Source organism: Mesocricetus auratus, unplaced genomic scaffold, assembly GCF_017639785.1.
Source record: "Mesocricetus auratus isolate SY011 unplaced genomic scaffold, BCM_Maur_2.0 Super-Scaffold_100045, whole genome shotgun sequence".
Taxonomy (NCBI): domain Eukaryota; kingdom Metazoa; phylum Chordata; class Mammalia; order Rodentia; family Cricetidae; genus Mesocricetus; species Mesocricetus auratus.
Window position 1 is genome coordinate 9207128 of NW_024429222.1, and position 20350 is coordinate 9227477.

General features: G+C 43.8%; 1 long non-coding RNA gene across 1 annotated transcript; it reads right to left on the reverse strand.

Annotated features, from left to right (window-relative positions):
* Positions 1–1146: 1146 nt before the first annotated feature.
* LOC121135955 lies at positions 1147–16417 on the reverse strand. Its single transcript, XR_005873070.1, has 2 exons — positions 15766–16417; positions 1147–1387 (listed from the first exon to the last, which is right to left on the reverse strand). It is a non-coding gene; the product is annotated as an uncharacterized LOC121135955 (long non-coding RNA).
* Between the last annotated feature and the right edge of the window lie 3933 nt (positions 16418–20350).

Sequence of the window (20350 nt, forward strand, 5' to 3'; positions counted from 1 at the left end):
ACAGCCATCCTCTTGTCTCTTCCACTTGACTATAACCCCAAGTTATGAGTATACATGAGGTCACATCCAGGTTTTATTTGACTGTTGGGACCCAAACTCAGTTCCTCACGCATGCGCAACAAGCTCACTCACTGAGCCATCTCCACAGTCCCTTCCTCATTTTGATGGTCCATGTCTGACCTCAGTCTATGCCAGCAGCTTCCTTGCTCACACAGCTCCAACCATGCTGGACTTCCCCTGTCACTTTCAATCCATCTGCCTGACGCTGCCCGGGTTCCAGACACCACCATCTCTTACTTGGATCACTGAAGAGTAGGAGCCAGGAGGCCTTCTGCTAAAATAAGACCCATTTGATGATCCTTCTGCAAGAAAGCTGCAAGGGCTCCTGTCTGGACTACAGCCACACCTTTTTATTTTGTAACTTTCTTACCAGTGTGTATTGTGTATCGAGCGAGCTTATCCCTCCCCCTTCGTGTCCTACCCATCCTACCTTTTCTCCCCTTCTCCCCTCCCGCTATGCCCTTTCTTTCTCCTAGACAATTTTACACCTGCTTTATAGACGCACACATGATTGTATGTGTAGGAACTGCAAATGAGAGAACACATACCTGTCACTATGACGCAGGCTTCGTTCTCTTCGCATGACTGTCTCCAGTCCTGTCCAGTTTCCTGCCCTGACATAATCTTCTTAAAACGGCACCCTTCCCATGGTCTACGAGGCTAGACATGCTCTTACCTCTCTCACTTTTACTCTTGGCCTCACTTTCTTCTCTTTTCTTATTCGCTCCCATCCAGTCACACAAGCCTTGTACCACACCCTTCCTCAAACGCACTGGCCTTTGCATGGGACACTTCCTCGACATTTCCTCTCCCAGGTCTTCTCCCTCCTTCACATGCTTCTTAATTCCCTGCTCACACTTCACTTCACGGTGAGGGCTCCCTGAGTAACCTGTTTAAAGTTGCACCCCAACCCCAATGCTTAATTTAATGCCCTTTACTTAATATTTGTATAACAATAAATTACCTTGTAACATGCCGTGCGCTTAACGTGAATGCAATGTCTATTGTTTATTGTTCTACATTGAACTTCAAGAGCATATGGATTCAGATTCTTATCTTGTCCAGTGGTACATTCCAGACATTCAGTAGATAGCCAGTAAGTGTTTATTGATTAAACAAATGAGCATGTGAAATACATCACCACTGCAGACAAGACTAAATACACAATAAATATTTGTTATTTAACTATCAGTGCAGTATTGATCCATAGGCTGGATGCAGAAATGCAGTGCTCAGCCTGAGCCTGAGGACTCACACGGATGTGCAGAGACTGCCAAGTCCTGTGCTCGATTCAGCCATGATGGCCACCATCTGATTAGTTGGGGTTCTGCAGAGAAATAGAATAGAGATCCATTAAGTGTGTGTGAGAGAGAGAGAGATGGAGAGAGAGATAGACAAAGAGAGAGAGAGAATCATCATTGAAGTACTACGGAAGCTGAGAAGTCCAGGATCTGCTACTGGAGACACAGGAGATATACACAGTCGGCGTCAGTCTGGAAGCTGGAGAAGGCCATAGTTGTCAGAAGCTCTTCCTGACACTGGCAGGCTCGAGACCAAGAAATGATGTTTGAGCTCATCCCAGCACAAGACATTTAGGAGAGGAATCCCCTGCTGTTCTCTCTTTAGACTTTCAGCTAAATGGATAAGGGCCACCCATATGGGAGAGGACTAACTAATTCTAACTCTCATCTAAAGACACCTCCGCAAACACATCCAGAAGGACACTTGACCAAATATCTGAGCACCCAGTTGCCCAAAGTTGATGCATAAAAGTAATTGCACATCTCTCTTGGGCTTCCATGTCTTCTCTTTTCACACACCAGCATCCAGCTAACCCACAAGGCCTTGCCGAGAAACACTTCTCCATCACTCATTAGTCTCAACTCTCGAGTTCTGCACCATTTTAAAAATGGCAGCCTTGGATTCTCTCCGCACAAATGCCTGAGTGTTACCCTCTCTGCATTTCCTCTGAGCTGTCCTGATAACCTGTGTTATTGACTGGTTTCTCTCTTCTCCCAGAACACCGCCCTTCCCAGACGCTCCACCTACTCCTCCTGGGACTCTAAAGGACGGGAGACAGCCATGCTGCCTGACAACCACTTTGCCACAAAGATAGCAGGGACAGAATTTAGTAAACAGGAAGCCACATATAAAAACACTGAGTCAGAGATGACACACAAAAGCTGAGGTTGGTGGAGATGACTGAATTCCAATTCTGCATGAAGGTCCTTCACAGTCAGGGCCCCCGTTCCAGGTCCCGTATCCTCCCGACTGCAGACAGCTTTTGCTACTGTGCACTTTACCCCACCACCTGCTCTAGGTCTCTGTCACTTCTATTCTTCCCAAGACCATCCTCAGAAACCTAACTGGATCCTTGAGATGCTTGGAAAAAGCAAGACGAGTGTTTTTGTTTGCTTTGCATGATGCTGTCATTGCTGCTTTGCAAGCCAGACTCTTCCTTTCCTCCATGTGTTGTCCAGAGTACTTGCTGGAGCATGCATTTGAGACCCCTCTAAGTTAGCTATGCAAACAGATAACTCCCCTCGAACAGCCTCCTGGTAATGATGCTCAAAGGCAAAACATCCGCAAGCCAGCAAGAAGGGTCGTCCTGGTGTCTCTTTATGATTGGGTCCAATCACACACTGTGTCCCTAGCTGCCCCTGACATCTTCTGCCAGCACTGACTCACCTTTGATGCTTCTGAGCTTTAGCAGTCAGTGCCCCTTCAAGCCCCATTATTCTCTGTGTTCACACAAACCAGCTTACTCACATCTAATAGACTGTGCTCTAAGTAGACACTTCTACGTTCTGGGTACTTGTTCCCTCTAAATTTCACATTGCAACTTAATCCCTAAAGTTTACATTAGTGGATATGTAAATGGGGCATTTGGAATGTAATTAGGATTAGATGAGATCATAAGGATGGAACCTTGATGATGATGTCAGTGGCTTTATAAGACTCTCAAGTTAGCTACTTGCTGTGTCTCTGTGAGAAACCCTATACCACCTGGGGACTCTGCCCCCACCAGCGTAAGCTCCTCCCTGGATGTGCTCTCTCCACCTTGGACCACCCAGCCTCCAGAACCATGAGCCAAATAACCTTTATGCTTTATTAGTTCCTCTGTGTGTGGTATTCAGTTGTAGCAGTAGAAGAAGGACCAAGAGAGATGCTCTCTGAGAGTGGGGCATGAAGCTGCTAGAGGCTTCCAGCAGGCAGAGCAAGGACCTTATTTTAGACAAAGTCACTTGAAGTTAAAGAACAGTTTGATGAAGAGAAAAGGGTTTGAGTACTTGTTACATATTAATTATTGTAGTTCATTTATTGGGTATTTACTGTGCATAGGACATCACTCTGTACACTTCATATACATCTCTATATATTGAATAATTATCAAGAAGGAGTGTTGTGATTAAACTTTCTTGACAGATGAGGGAAATGAGGAAGATTGATGTTCTATACAGCCACAAAAGGCTTTTGGGAGACCAGGCAGACCTGCATGCAGCGTTGACACAAAGTATGAGATAAATGTCACAAGAGAAGCAAGGACAGCATATGCTTCCCTCCCTCAAAATCCACTCGCATGCCTCACTAACACGGAGAGCTCAGTGTGACCTTCAAGATGTAACTTCATGCCTTGTTCTTCTGGAGAAGTCTCCCCTCCCTACCAAGCCCTGTTCCTAGCAGGGCTAAGGGCTGCCTTCTTCGACTTGTCCTGCCAGGAGTAGAACCCTGGTCCAGCCACACCAGCCCTAAGTAGCATGTGCTTCCACATCTCACTCTCCCTGGGCTAGGAACTCCTGGAAGGTAGGGACCATTTGGGCCTCCAAGGTCTTCCCAACACTGTGTAGGGCACACAAGTGCTCAAAACCCTCCAGATGATGCCACTGCCTCCTTCACACTTCAGACCTTGCCTGCAGTTAATCTTCCATGTGACCTTGAGCAGCGTCCTTCCCCAAGGGCCTTCCTCTCCATCCATCTCCGTGGTCCCAAGTCTCCTAATATCTGTGCTGGGAACATGCCTCACCTAAACATGCCAAACATGTCACGTTTCCCATAATTTGGGATCCTGATTTAACAGATGTAGCAAAATACTGTGAGGAAGCAATATTACTTTTCCCATTCCTAAAAGGTCTATCATTTTTCTCCATGTCTATTCATTTCCCTCTTTTTAAATATCGAGTTCCAAGAGTGAATAAACTACCATATCTCCAAGTTGCCAGCAATGCAGATTTCACAGGGGCCAGCAAAGGGATCAGCTGTCCTTTCCATCTAGCCTAGGAAACTGCCTTACCTTTCAAAGGAAGATGGGTTCCTGACCGTTGAAATTTGCCCTGGAGCACAGCCTGCCTTCACATCAACCTTGCCCGTTTCCCTGCTCAGTGTTCACACTGAGAGTCTCTGAGGACAACCACTTCTGTTTGGAGAACCCTGAGATAAACTCTTTGCCCTCTCGGGGGAAGAGGGTGCTACTCTGTGGCTTTAGGGGACAATTGGTCCCTTGAATCCTGGCTGGGGACCTAATGGGGTCAAAAGGAAAGTTAAAACATACAGATACAGACACAGTAAAGGGGATTGAGAAGCCTTTGTAGTAAGAGAGAGAAATACCAACTACTCTGGCTAACGCTGAGAAAACTGTTTTGCTGCTGGGTCCAGTTTGGTTTGCTTTGAATGTAAGCGACGCCTACTGATGTCAGGAATGGCTGGACCTAGGTACGTAAAGGAAGTTCATTAGGAGTTTGCCTCTCTCCTTTACTGAATAGAACATTTTCATCAGTGTGTCAATTTGCTCTCAAGTAAACCCTTCCCAAGCTGGGAATTCATCCCGGAAGTTCATTAGTAATAACCTCCCCAACATGAGGAAACACACATTCTTAGTAAGGGCACAATGAGAACACGCCAATGGAAACCAAAGCCATGAGTCCTGGCACACACACAAACCAATTCAGAATACAACTGCACAAAATTCGTTCAAAACTGTAATAGAGTTTCATTGGATATCAGTAAGAAAGATAAGAGGGAAATCTCCAAACAATAACATATCAAACAGTACACCTCTAGGTAATTTAAAACAAACAAACAAACAAAAAAGACTCTCAAAAGAAATTAGGAAACACTTGAAGTGAATTTAAATCAATATATAGCATTCCCAAATTAGTGGAATACTTCTAAAACCGGGAGAAAGGTGATAATGCTAATCGTGTATGTTAGGAAGAAGAAACAGTCTTTGGAGAGTTTACATGAAATTAGAAAAGACCAAATTAGCCCAAAGAAATCAGGGAGAAAACCACACAGTATGGGGCTGGAGAGGCAGCTCAGCTATGGGAGCTCTTCCAGAGGACCTGAGTTCGGTTCCCAGCACCCACATCAAGTGCTCACAACCACCTGTAGGTCCAGTTCCCAGGCATCACTGGCCTCCATGGGCACACACACACGTGACAGACACAGACATATAAATGAAAATGAAGGCAAAGCTTTTAAAAGATCACAATAAAGTTAATGTAAAAAAATAAAATGAGTTTAAAAAGAAATACAACAGAAAATTTAGCCAGGCTAAGTGTTCTTTAGTTAGTAACTCACACTCCCTGATCTTCAGTAATCTAGATGGTGTGTGTCAGTCAAAGGACAGACATATAGACAATGTGATGGAGGTTTGGGGACATCAAACACTTTTTTATCTGATTATGAATCCATACAATAAGAACCTATGGGACTGTACAGCAGCTAAGTACTCAATACTATGTGATCTGTGGGACTTTGGTTTCTATTTTGCACAAACATTTTTTAATAAACTTGCTTGAAGAAGACTTTATCTTAAAAATTAAGTCCCAAGTTTTAAACCAATTCAGTGGGAAAGGGAAAACGTTTTTGACAAAGGGTTCTCATCCACTTGGAACTAAGTGAGTCTTGATTCTCTCTTCTCTACCCACAAAAATAAATGCAGGCAGGATCACAAGCCTAAACATGAAACTGAAAACCATGAAACATGTCAAAGAAAACACAGAGGTAGGGATACATCTACAGTCTTAGGATAAACAAAGATAATTCAAGAACATTAAAAGAACATTAAATATGAATCAAAATGGTAGGTCACTAGACTTAATTTTTAAATTCCTACTTTTAAGAAAACATCATCAAGAAAATGAAGATGAAAATCTCAAATTAGGAGAACAAGTTATAAAAATGTATACCTGACAAGCATACCAAATATATAAAGAGCTCTGACAAACCAATAAGAAAATATCAAGTTTTTTAAAATGGGTAAACTGGCATGAAAGCTGCTTTGCAGAGAAAGATTATTCATATAGTTAATAAGCTGTGAAATGTGTCCATGACATTCACGCAGACTTTAGCTATGGATTTGATTCCATGCCCACCAGAATGACTGTCATGGAAAAGACTGGCAACTGTCATGCCTTGCTTCTAGAATGTGAAATGACATGCTCTCTAGGACATCTGTTTGAGAGTGTCTTCTAAAAGCACGCATCTAGGTAGGAGGTGCTCACAGTGGAGATGGAGCTGGGTAGAAACGAGGTCAGGCTGCTGTCTCCAGTTGAGAATGCTTTATCTTGGGCTTGGGTTTAGACTGATTAACATCAGCCAGACTCACAGAATCGAACACTCGTGAGTTATGAGCATCTGTTGAATATTAATTAAACTCAATCGTGAAAAAGCAAATAAGCCATTTATAAACAGAGTACTTTACACAAATCATTTTTACACCTACTCTCCAATTACCTGCACTGGTTCTTCCCAACAACCCAATGATTGTTTCACGAATGCAGAAACTAGAAGATCCAAATGCCAGGGCGACTCCCAGGACCACCACCAAGCTTTGGCTCGAGGACATGAGGACAGCAGGATCTGAAGCACCACACCTGGAGTCCCTCACAAAGTGCCTTGGTCTCCACATTGTGTCTCCTTTGCTCTCAGGTGTCACAAGCTTGCCCAAGGGCACAGCAAATGTCATTCTCTGCAGTTTTTATTACTTGACCTCATCAAATTAGAAACTGAAGTCTGCTGTAGATGCTCAAACATGAGTATCCATGACTTCTCTCTTCATTTGCAAACTCCATGGGGACACCTTGCAAGGTTTCACTCTTGCCAAGTAGTTAGATCTGCCCGAAATATGGTAGCATTAGCTACTATAGCTGAGTGTGCAACAGAGGAAGATAGACTGGGAAAGGGCTGGCTAGAGCCATGGTCAGCCACCGAGTGATTCAGCCCAGGCCTTCCTCCTCCTGCGTGTTAGTTTCCTCTCCTGTGTTGCAAGGTGTTTGTGGCTGGAGGGTCAGTGTTCTGCTACAACCTCTAACCTGCGCTTATCTCAGTACAAAGCAAAAATTAAGTGTCATTGGGCCAAAAGAGATCCACTTCTATGCAGGGAAAACCCCTAGACCTCCTGGAATGAATCATCTTCCATCCCCTCGTCCAAGGAGAGATAAGGAACCAGACAATCTCGCTGTGTCACTTCTGAGTTGATTTGTAGATGTGTGTGCATGTGTGTTCCTGTGTATGTGTGCATGTGTGTGTGTGCATGTGTGTTCCTGTGTGTGCATGTGTGTATGTGGTGTGTGTGTGTGTGTGTGTGTGTGAGAGAGAGAGAGAGAGAGAGAGAGAGAGAGAGAGAGAGAGAGAGAAAGAGAGAGAGCATGCACAGGACCCAGTCCTAGTTCCATTGAGAGGGAACAATATCTGTTTGAGCAAAGTCCCTCCCTTTGGGAACTGGGCATGTTCGTAAAATGGCCCTGCCTGATGGAACAGAGATATCTCTTCAGGTCTTAAGCAACCTTTCCCTATGCCAGTGCAGTTCAGTCCTCACCACTAGGTGGCAGTAGCTGTCACTTGACAATTCAGAATTGGGTGTGGGCAGAGCCAGGGGACTTGCCTGCTTAGAGAAAACTAGGCCAAAGCCTGCTTGTTACATCACTTCTAATCGAAGCAGCCAGTTCAGTCTGGATTTTTCTTTAGCACGGGCAACAATGCTAGGCAGCTTCCAGGCTCCTGTGCATTTCAACACTAACTGTTCGACCTGAAATCAGACTTCAATCTCCAGAACCTGGGCCTGGAGGCCACGCCTTCCTTCTCTGTGTGCAGGCGGCCCCCCCTGAGGCTGCCTGCTGGCCGTCCCAAGGTAGTACCTCACCCACGGTCACACTTAAAATGTGTTTCTTGGCTTACATTTAAACCTGTTTCCTTCACCAGTATTTACTAGCTAATTCCACTTAGAATGGGGGCTGGTACTTCTCATAAGCACTACTTATTCATTTATTGAGCCCTGGAATGACTTAAATATAAAATGTCTCCCATAGGCTCACAGGGTACATGCTTGGACCCCAGATGGTGGTGCTATTTAGGGAGGCTTCAGCCCAGCCCTCCCCCTGCCCCCAGTAGAAGGTCACGGGATGCCTTTTAAGGTTATGCCTGTTCTAGTCCCTCCCCTCTCTCTGCTTCCTGTTCACCATGAGGTGTTCAGGCTCCTGCTCATATAATCTTTTTTGGTTTTGTTTTTTTTAGTTTTTTGAGACAGGGTTTCTCTGTAGCTTTGGAACCTGTCCTGGCACTCGCTCTGTAGACCAGGCTGGCCTCGAACTCACAGAGATCCACTTGCCTCTGCTTCCCAAGTGCTGGGATTAAAGGTGTGGGCCCTCATATACTCTTGCTGTCGTGATGCTCACTACGAGCCCTCAGGACCACACAATCATAGGCTAAACCTTCTAGAACTATGGGCTAAAATAAATCCTTCCTCCTCAGCAGGTGTCCTCTCAAGTAGTTAGTTGGTCAGAGTCACATAAAACTGTGCAATAAATGTTCCTACTAGGTGCAGAAGCATCATGCCATCTAAGGCTCATATTGATGGCTCTGAATTGAGTCCAAAGCCAAGGCCAAGTGTTTTGAGCCTGGCTGTGTCTGCTTCCAGGGACCCTGTCTTCAGCTTTTCCTACAAAGAAAATAGGAGCTTCCAGGAGCAAAGGAGCAGCAAAGACACAGGGGACAATGTCAGTTCCAGTGTGGCTACAAATTTGCCATCTCAAAGCATGTCATTCTGGCCTTGGTGACTTTGTCCTATAGATAAGTGGGGCCTTGTGATCTAAAGTGAAACCATCTCCTTGAGCCTGAACCACCTGCGCCCCTGAAACAAGGTAGCTCGATTGGGCAGTGTTTGCCATGCAGGCCTAGTTACCTAAATGAGCTTGGGTCTTCCCTAAGAGTGTGGGTCTTTGAACCCCACTTTAGATCTGCTGAAACCACATCTGCAAGGGAAGGCCTAGAGATCTATTTTTAGTAAGTGAGTCAGATGATACCTCAGGACCAAGGAAGTCAGGCAAACACTCTGGATGACAGTGACCGTTCCCAGCTCTGTCTGTATGGATCCCTCCACCCACAGGCTTTGGGCCCATCTCTACACGCTAGCTCACACAGCAAATCTGACTTCCACCTCGAATGCAGCCCCTCGGGCCTCCCCAGCCCACACGGACGTGAAAGTGCCTCCCCTCATGCAGGGCACTTAGGTTCTCAGTGGAGCTGAAACTGTTTAAATAATGAATGGAATTTTCAATAGCACTTGGAATTCTCTTAAGCAACAGAAACACAATTGCAGAAATGCTCCTTGAAATCTGTCCTTTCTTTGAATGGGAAAGAAGACAGCGGGGCTTCTCCTGGGACTCTCCCAACTACAGATCAGGGCTTTGGGGGAAAACTTGACTTCCAGTTTCCACACTGTTCGCCTGGAAGGTTTCATTTCCTCCATTGCCCCGGAGGAGATTCCGAAGATCCCTGAGTCAGGAGTGGGGCAGGATGGCTGGCCTCTGTCTTGGTAGGAAGCTTCACAGAAAAAAAAAAATGGAGAGGCCCCCAGGCACAATGCCACCCAGCCTTCATCCGTTGTCTCTTGATGGAAATTCTTTGCTGTTCCTAATCACAGTCATCAGAAAGTGTTAAGTGAGCACAGTTGGTTGTTTGGTGTATTTGGGCTGGGGTGGGGGGTTGGTTGTCTGCTTCTTTCTGCTATAGTCCCCATCTAAGGCCCTGCAAATAACTGACCTCACTCACCAGAAACAAACCTGACTTCACTACTAGACCATGCCTTTGGACAAAGCAACCATGCCTTTGGACAAAGCACTGCGCGAAGACTTAGTATCCTAGTCTGGGCTGGAAGACTGATGTATCAGTCAGCACTTGATGTGATGATGCCACATAACACCCACCCCAATACCTGGTGAAGCGGTTCGGGGCCACTCCATTGTCCCACTAAACATCTTCCTAGTCCTTGTCTGTAGACTGAAGCGGTATACTGAACAACCTGCCAGCAGGTGCTTCTCTTCCTGTTTGCAAGCATATGACAGAGAATTCTGAGCCATAGTGAAACTGTATAAAATGAGAAAGAGGCTGGAAGAAGAAACTGTGAATTGAAAATAATTCAAATACATCCAGAGAAACCAAGAAAATTGATGGACTGAAATACACAGGAGGGGCTGGAGGGAGGAAATGGAAGGGGAGAAATGCTATAATTAGATCTTAATTAAAGTATAAAATTATAACATAAAAACATTAATATTTTCTAAATAAAGGCCTAAGGTAGCCGAGCATGTAAGTGCTCATATGGGGAAGAATGAGAAGCAGGAAGTAAGATAAATAAGAGATCTTAATGTTTTCACTGGAGAGATGAGGGACATGAGTCAGCGTAATTGTCAACAGCTCAGAGTGCTGCCCCAACCTTCCACAATGGGTTGAATTCAGTACAAGAACAGAACATATTGTAGATAACATGTGCTCTATCAATAATCTCAGCAGGTGTGAGTGAGTAGAAATCCCTACTGAATGACAGAGATTCTCAAGTTAGGATTTAACATAAAAGACAGCTACCTGTGGCATAGTAGACATGTGTAAACCAAATGCCACAAGGGCACTGAAACAAAGAGCAGACAATGTTAGGCTACGACAATTCTAGTAAAAGCAGCATACTCTGAGAAGTAGCAACACAGGTTAAGGTAAAGAATGAGGAAAGGAAACAAGGGGAAAGCTGTTTTAACAAGATGAAATAAGTCTTTAGTGGCTCAGTGGCAAAGCACTTGGCCAGCATGAAGAAAGCCTTGAGTTCAGGACCCAAAACACACACGCAAAGGACATGTAATACCCATGAAGACGTCTCAGCTTCTATGCACCTGAAAACATGCTTTAATGTATAAAGTAAAAACTCAAGCATGAACAAGCAGAAAGGGATGATTTCCCATCGTGGCTTTCATGGCTATGTGTTTTATTCTCCGGGTCTCAGAATTACCACATCAAATAGCGTATGTACAAAAAGAGGAGATCTGAAGAGTATAGAGATCATTCCTTGTAACTGCGACCAAGAGCCTGGGATGTAGCTCAGTGGCAGTGCACCTGCCTGGCATGTGCAAGACCCTGGGTTCTATCCCTAGTGCTGCAGGAGAAAAAAGTTTTCCTCATATAAAAGTGACAAAAGAAATGTAAACAAATCCCATAAGGAAGCAGACAGATACATTGCCTCCTTTGGTGGAAAGCAGAAAATACAACACATAACTAGCCAACCTATAATCCTTACACTGTTTAATATCTTTTAAAGCAATTCTTAGTTAACAAAGAAAAAAATAATGCTCCTATCTAGAAATGAATGACAAGGAGAGGTCATGTGCCAAAAAACACAAAGTATACTAAGCCAAGAAAACTTGGCCTTAAATTTCTTTGGGGGAAAAGAGAATTGAAAACAATGAAAGCAAATTCTTTTTAATTCAAGAAGTTAGAGGAAAATAAGCAATCCTAGTGAAATTGGAGGGAAAGAATAGTAAATATGCAGAAATTATCTAGCTATAAAACAAAAATTAACAGATCAATACAACTAAAAACAGGTTCTTTGAAAATATCAATAAATTCAGTATAGCTTATGAAAGACTAAGTAGAAGTAGGTTGGAGGATAATAAAGTAAACAACATTTAGATGAAGTAAAGAGGCATAATGGACAATTTTTTAACTTTTGAAAGATTCGTTTTTATTTAGAATTCATATAGTGTACAACTTGCTACACTTCAATGTGTAGCTTAGGATTGTATATATGTGTGTATGTGGTATATGCATGTTCACATGTACATGTGAGTATACATGTGGAGACCCAAGGTTGATGTGAGTGTCTTCCTCAATCATTTGCCACCCCATATGCTTGGCTTTGGTCTTGGAGCTTGTGTCTCTGCCAGTCTGACTAGCCAGATTGTCCTAGGGCAGCGGTTCTCAGCCTGTGGGTCACACCCCTTTGGGGGTCAAACAATCCTTTCACAAGGGGTGTATATTTAAATTATGATTTTTATATCAGATATTTATATAATAATTCATAACAGGAACAAGATTACAGTTATGCAGTAGCAATGAAAATAATTTTATGGTTGGGGGTCACCACAACATGAGGAACCATGTTAAAGGATCGCAGCATCAGGAAGGTTGAGAACCACTATGGCCTGGGGATTCCATGTATCTGTCTTCAACACGTTAGGAACACAGGCAGACCATCAAACTCACTGACTTTTCCATGGATTCTAGCAACCTAAATTCCAATTGTCATACTTGCCAGGCAAACACTTTATTTGCACAATCATTTTTCCATCCCCTCATTTGCTAAGCTATCCCTACTACCAATTTTAGAACTTGAGAGTTTCATAAACGTAGACCATGAATAGTGATCATAATGACCATAACCTCACCTCCTTCCTACAGCTGCTGACTTCCTCCTCCTCCTCCTTCCCAATAAGTCCCCTCCCACTTTTATGTCACCATACTGGTAAGTGTACGTGTGTATGTGTGTATGTGTGCATCTGTGTGTGTGTGTGTGTGTGTGTGTGTGTGTGTGTGTGTGTGTGTGTTGATGGTTGCAATGACCACATCATATTCAGCAGACAATGTTTCACAATTCTTTTTCCCATCCTCTGGCTCTAACAGTCTTTCTTTTGTGGCGGTCCCTAGTCCTCGAAGGATTTGCCACAGATGCCCCACTTAGGACAGAGTATTCAACAGTCACTTAGTCTAGTACTTTGTCTAGTTAAGAGTCTCTGCATAAAGCACATGGTGTCTTCAGCAATGGGATAGTACCATTGTTTATACTGGCAACCAGCAGCAATGAAAATAGCCCTAGGGAACTCTGGGGGTTCAAAGTATTTTTTAAATTGAAGCATAAGGGCACACTAATTTACACAAAATCATTTCAAAAGTAAGCAAATTGAAATCTTTCTGGGAAACAGTAAATCAAGAAGACTAGAAAAGAAGACCACCGTGAAAGAACAACTAATCAAAGAGATGGAAAAAAATAAAGATCTACCCACCCCAACCTGTGCAAAAGTGTACAAATGGGAAAAAGTCAATGGTCACTTCCTACCAAACATCCAAGGAAGCTATCATTCCATGCACTGCGCTCCACCTGGGAGATGGAGGTTGTTTGGTTCATTTTATAAGGCAAGCACAGTCCAGAACCAAAACCAGACAAGAAAAACACAGTGGAAATGGAATGGAAGGGACTGTTTTGTTTAGGAATAAACATATAAAACTCCTACATAAAACACCAGAAAATCAAAACCAGCAGTTTATTAGTGGCAGAACTGTTAGGCTAGTTCATAAATTAAGAAAAAAAGTTCATGTGACCTAATAGACTGAAATCATCTCCAGGAATGATTTTAACAGCTGAAATCTGTTAAAAAATTTAATACCTTTTTATTAAAACAGACAACAAACGTGACGCTTGTTTGCCCCAGACACATCATAGCCAGAGTCAGGATCAACTCACGCAGCTGGCAGAACTGCTACCTTTTAATGTTGTACTCAAAGCTTGCCCACTGACTGGCAAAAGAAGGAAAGAAACTCGGCACTGAACAGAAAGAGCCAGAACCGTGAATATTTGCAATCAGTGCAGTGACCTACATCAAAAACACACAAGAACCAAAACACTCCTGTAATTAACCACAAAATCATTGAGAGAAGTGCGCATCAGACCAGCACATGATGTTAATAGTCTTTGTGAGACACGGAAATAATTAATTAGAATATACGCTGTTATAATCTTTTAACAAAGAAAACAAAACTGAAAAACATGAGAGATTAATTGAGTAAGAAATGTCAGCAGAATGATGTGGGGGTGCTTTAAGATGTGAAAGAAAATACACAGGAAAGTCTGACCACCTTTCTTTTTTCCAGTGCTAGGATTTGAACCCAGGACCTTGTGCATACCACAAACGCTCTACCTCAGAGCTCTGTCCTTAGCTAAAACACAGGCCTCCTAAATCCTCTTTCTGTTACAGCATACCTGCTTACATAACCAATACCGGAAAATAAAAGCCCACCTTTGAACCAATCCACTGTGCTTTTCTGGTTTGGTACTTCATTAGCAGATGAGGAAGTTGAGAAAAATATCTTTTCAGAAAACAAAATGAGGAGCATGGAGAGCAGAAAGAGAGACTGGGATAAGAAGAAGACAGAACTTGCAGACTTGGAAAAGTTTCTCCTTGTTGGCCCTGGCTGAGGTGAGACCCAGAAGTGGGAGATGAGGCCTCCCCCATCCCCACGCATGCTCCACAAAACCTCAGTGGCCAAACAGATGGTGCCGCACATTTTTAAACCACTTTTAACACAGTAACTGTTTTTTGCTGCTTGCTCTTTATACCTTTAGTCAAAAGTCTCACCAGCTGTCACTATCTCAAAGAAAATGTCAGGGGCTGTGTCTGCCTGTGCCTGTGCCGAAGCCAGTGGGGGACAGGGCCCCAGGAACCTCGGCTAGTGGTAGGCACAGCTGGTAAAATGGTATAGGAATGAACGTAGAGAAGTTCACAGCCAATCCTTCTCAACCTTCCCAGGGACTAAATATACATCCTCTCCGTCCCTGGCACATCTCAGTGGGCCAGTGTTAGTATTTCCACTTCATAGAAAGGACAGTGGAGAAGCCTGGTTTCAAGCCCTGCAATGGGCCCCTGACTGAGCCTTCCTGATCCACGCCTCAGTGTCACAAAGAAGTTGGCCAGATGTCCTCTGAAGGTCCTCCAAGCTGTGAGGCTCTGGACCCTGTCAGCAGAGTATTCCTGACTCCTCCCCACAAGGACAACACACTAAATACCAAGAAATCCAACTTCAGGAACTGCACGAGGCTACCAAACTCATGGCCCTGTCCCTTGTTTTTTCCACACCCATTGAAATGGTTGCCAGACAGAGGAGGGGGAAAGAACGTGATTCACTCAACCAAATCCCCACAACCTTCCAAACCACACAGTTAAGCTGATAGAGAACTTGGAAGGTGTGTGTTTAAATTTTCTTGTTTAATGGTGTAATTGTATTCACTCACAGTGGTCTCTTAGAGGTTCATGCTTGACCTACTGAAAAAATCTTTCTCCACATTTGAAGTCATCCATTAGCAATAAGCAACTAAACTCCATTGTGCACAATGAATTCCACGGCCACTAAGCTGCCACATGCTACACGGAGAAGAGGAGGTGCCAGCATGATCCCTGAGAGTCAGGTCATAGTCAGAGCTCAGCCTGGGAGCCTGTCTCAAATCTACTAATCTCTGCTCTTCATTCTAGCTCTGGATTCTTCCGGCATCAAGGGGGCCATCCAGTCTCCCGAAGAGCTAATCCCAAGAGACAGTCTCTAAAGACATTTTTTCCTGTTCCAGGATTGGAACTGGGGTCCAGGCAATAGCTGCCTCTAGCTAGTACCTACCTTTGGGTCAACATAGACAGCGAACAGCAGGAATCGGGCTTGCCCTTGGGCTTGATGCAAAGCCACAGTGGCTCTGCTGCCTAGATGCAGAGACCCAGTCTTCTTGAATGTCATGGATGTGGCATTGCCACTAGAGAAAAGTCAATGTGTTTACTGCTTTCTGCACTGCTGCCAGCTGGCTGTTCTCTTGGGGGACACTGAAGTTGAGCTTACAAATGGTGACGCCTCCTGAGCTTACCATCAGCAAGGGGAGGAGGAACTGAATCATTGCCCCCGGGGACCTCCAATTGAGAGCTGAAGGACCTCTGAGGCCAGGTTCTAGGGTTTCCCAAGCTGTTCTTCTTGCATCATGTATGAAGCCTACTGAACACACTAATTCTCAGGCTTACCACACACTGGGAAATGCTGACTTCCAAATCACACATTGAAACTGGTAGAGAACCTTGACGGAGCAATTATATTCTCTTCACTCCTTGTTTAACTATAGCATTGTTTGCAGTCATCATCATCTCTTGGAGGCAGACGCTTGACTCACTGAGTAAATCCAAAGTTATAGCTGCACCCGCAATTCTGAATCTCCAAGGCTCACACATCCAGGGGCTGATGTGCCCTTAGGTTTGTGAACAGGGATGTGGCTCCCTGGCTCACAACACTGCCTGCAGGATACAGAGGGTAATGATGGTGGAGATAGATGAACTCTTGTAAATTCAGGTATATCACACACACACACACACACACACACACACACACACACACACACACACACCATCTATCAAACATGCTAGCTTAGCTACATAGGCCACTCCAAACATTTTTCACTTCCTTTGACAAGAGAGTAGAATACCATATGATTTGGAAAAAGGTCAAAATTGAAGGTGTGTTTTTTCCTGGAGATAGATTTTATATATATATATATACACACACATAGATAGATAGATAGATAGATAGATAGATAGATAGACAGACAGATATCACTTTCACACCATCATAAAGTCAAAGCTGCATACCCAATCTTCAGAAGTCAGGAACCAATTACAATGATGTGGGAAATTTATCACTTGATAAAGATTTTCTGGCTGTAGACCCTCAGATATCAGAACCACTTAAAAAGTCTCTCTAGGCAGTAACAATGGGCAGTTAAGATTGAAAATGGCTGATTTGGGCATTTTTTCAGAAGGAAAATGACCCAGGGAGAAATAAGGACTTATCCCAAACCACAGAGGAAGGGGGTGGGGAGTGTTAGATAGACCCCAGGTTAAGAACTAATTCAACTCCAGGTGGTTCATGCCATCCAAGGTCTAGCCCAGGCCCTAGAAACACCTGTCACCCTGCAGCTGCTGATCTGACAACCATATTTTAAGTAAAAAGAATCCAGATTCTTTCTGCTTTACTTCCAGCTTTTAAAATGCCAGTATCCACCCAACTCTGCCCAGGCTCATGGCCAGAGATCACTTCTTTTTCAGAGCCTATCACAGCACCTGATACACACTTGCTCCCTGACCATCATAGGTGCTCAATACTTGTTTGATGAGTGTCCACAATGGAATATCATAATGCAAAGACTGCCTTGACGAAGAGGGAGAAAGTTTCCCAGGAGACAGAAAATATAGTCCCTGTCTTTTTGTGTGTATGTCTCAAACTCAGTGGGTTTTGCCTCATTGGAACATCAGACAAAGAGTATTTCATTGCAGGCGAAATGATGCAGTATTCAAATTTCAGTGTCCATTGATAGCGATTTATTGGAATATTGAACACCCATTTGTTCAAATACTATCAATGACTACTACTACAAGAGATAGCAGTCATGGCCCACAAAAATCTAAAATCTTTATTTCTGAACCTTTTATATAAAAAAGTTTATCAATTAAAAAAGCTTTTAAATATGCGAATAGTTAGGAGGGAGGGAGAATGAGAACGGGTGGGATTGAGCTGATAGGAAAACAGCTTAGGCTACTATAACACATTACCATAGACTGTGTGACTTAAACTTTAGAATGTTATGCTCTTACAGTTCTGGAGGCTGGAAGACCAAGATCAGTGCACCAGGAGACTCAGCAACCAGCTTTCCAGCATCAGAGAGAGACAGAGACAGAGACAGAGAGACAGACAGAGCGAGACAGAGAGAGAACACTAATTGGAAATAGTGTGAGCTTTTAAAACCTCCAAGCCCACTCCCAGTGACACACCTCCTCCGACAAAGCCATACTTAATTCTTACCAAGCGATTCCACTAACTGGAACCAAGGATTCCAGCATACGAGCCTGTGCGGCCATTCTCATTCAAACCACCGCCACTTTGGATAAAAGTGGAGCACTCATTGGGGACCAGAGATCTTTAGGGTCTGTGTGAATGAACCACAAGACCTGCAAGGACTGTAAAATGGAGCACAGAGGGGAGGCAAGACATGCAAGCCCAAGGAACTGGGGGCAGAGTCAGTGGTGGCTTGTCTGTAATCAGCAGGGCCTTTCTTTCATGGAACGGGGACTTTCTGTTGTTGCTTTGTTTGCATGAGTATAATATTTATGTCATTTATGTCATCTGTACCTCATCTTCTCTTTCTCCCAACTCCTCCCATGTCTCCACTCCCTCTTAAGTTTATCACCACTTCTTTTTTTAACTATTGCTACAATAAGTCTGCTATGTCCATTTAGTGATTCTTGTATGTTATGTGTTTATTGCCAACCATTTAGGGTTAGATAATCTACCAAGGAGGCAGCTGACTCTCCCTCTCTCAGCAGCTCTGAACTGCCTGTAGCTCTGTAGCTCTTCTTCTAGGGGTGGTACCTTGTTAGATTTTTTTCCCCATTAACATTGGAATGTCAACTGATGTTGTCGTTGTACATGCAAGTCTTGTTTAGGCCAATCATAACGTTCAGATGGATGTCTCCCTGAATAGACACTTTTGAATGGAAATTTATATCCGGGAATGGGCTGTTGGTGAAACAAATCAGAGTTCAGCACTGTTTGGGAGAAGCACACCACACACACGGCAGAGTCACAGAAAACACCACCAGTTAGCCTTTGTGTTCATTTCTTAGGACCACCATCAAAACATGTCACAAACAGGGTGTCTTAAGACGTGAAAGTTATTTTCTCACTAATCTGGAATCTGCAAGTCCAAAGATCAAGAAGATAACAGTGCTTCTTTCCCTCCAAAAGATCTAGGGACAAATCTTTTTTTGCACTTTTATAATTAATGATGACTGCCATCGACTGTTGGCATTCCTTAGTCTGTGGGCACATCACCTTAGTTGAGTCTCTGTCTTCATACAGCCATCATCCCTGTATCTTCTTCTCTTCCCAAATGTTCCTCTTTTTATTAAGATGTCCATCATGAGGATAGGGTTCACCTCAACCCATTGCAACTTCATCTTGCTAAATTCATTTCACCTGTAAAGATCCTATTACAAAAGAAAGTCATATTCTGAGGATCTGAGTAAACATGAAGATTTGGGGAACATAATGAATTTGGCACAGCCTCCAAGGATTTCAGTGGGACGCTGTCCACTTCACGTGAGAAGTTGCTGGAACTTGTGTCCTCTGTCTGACATGTTTACTCTCCCAATGCTCCTGGATACTTTTTGTCACCAATACATTGGTAATTGGCATGGTAGAGTTTCTCTCTCTCTCTCTCTCTCTCTCTCTCTCTCTCTCTCTCTCTCTCTCTCTCTCTCTCTCTTCCTCTCCTTCTCCCTCTCATCACAGTTACAGGTAAGCAGTGTGACGGTTTTTCCAAATTGTTCTGAGGGAGGAGTTGCTTGTTCTTATCTACCTCTTCAGAGTAAGTGTCCCTTGAGACTTCTACACCCCAGAGAAAATACAAGGGTTTGAAGCTGCCTGAAGCAATATGAACCCAAGAGAGGCGGGCACTGATGTCAGCAACTCTGATACCCACCCCTTGATGTTCTATCAAGTCCCTCATGAGGGTATTCTGGTCCCTGGCCACCCTCACGAAGAGGAACAGCTCTATTCTTTCCTCTCTCTATAGACAATACTCACAGTTAACCTTGGGAGAGATTTACCAGACTCTGTGTGTGTATACATATCTGAATGTACATATCTGTCTGTGTATCACCCTTGCAAAGCCCTATTTGATGCAGGGCAGGTGAGAAGGGAAAGAGCTGGTAGAATAAACATGGGAGAACCCAGTCCTCTCCGGTAACCAGTGGACTACTGCTCTGTGCGTTCCATGTGATTAATCTGAATTGCCTCTTCACCGTGAGATGAACAGACCTTAAAAAGCCAGCTAATGTAAGATAATGGCTCCAACAAAACGCAGCCTATGAAAAGGGCCATAAAAGAAAGTGAGGTTAATGGTTAATGATTATACTGCTGAAAATCTAGGAAGCAGCTTCCAAGCCCAACATATTTCAACTAAGAAAACCTCCACACCTTTCCAACAACGTTGGGAGACAAAGTAGCAGGAAACACTCTCTCCCCACTTCACAGACGGAGACAAAAATCCTTTGAAGATCATAATTCAAGCTTGCAGGAAATGACAGCTCAAGGGCATGCCAAGGGCTCTTTGGGTTTGGAGACAATAAAACATGATACACTGGAATAAGGTCCCGAAGCAGGTATGGTG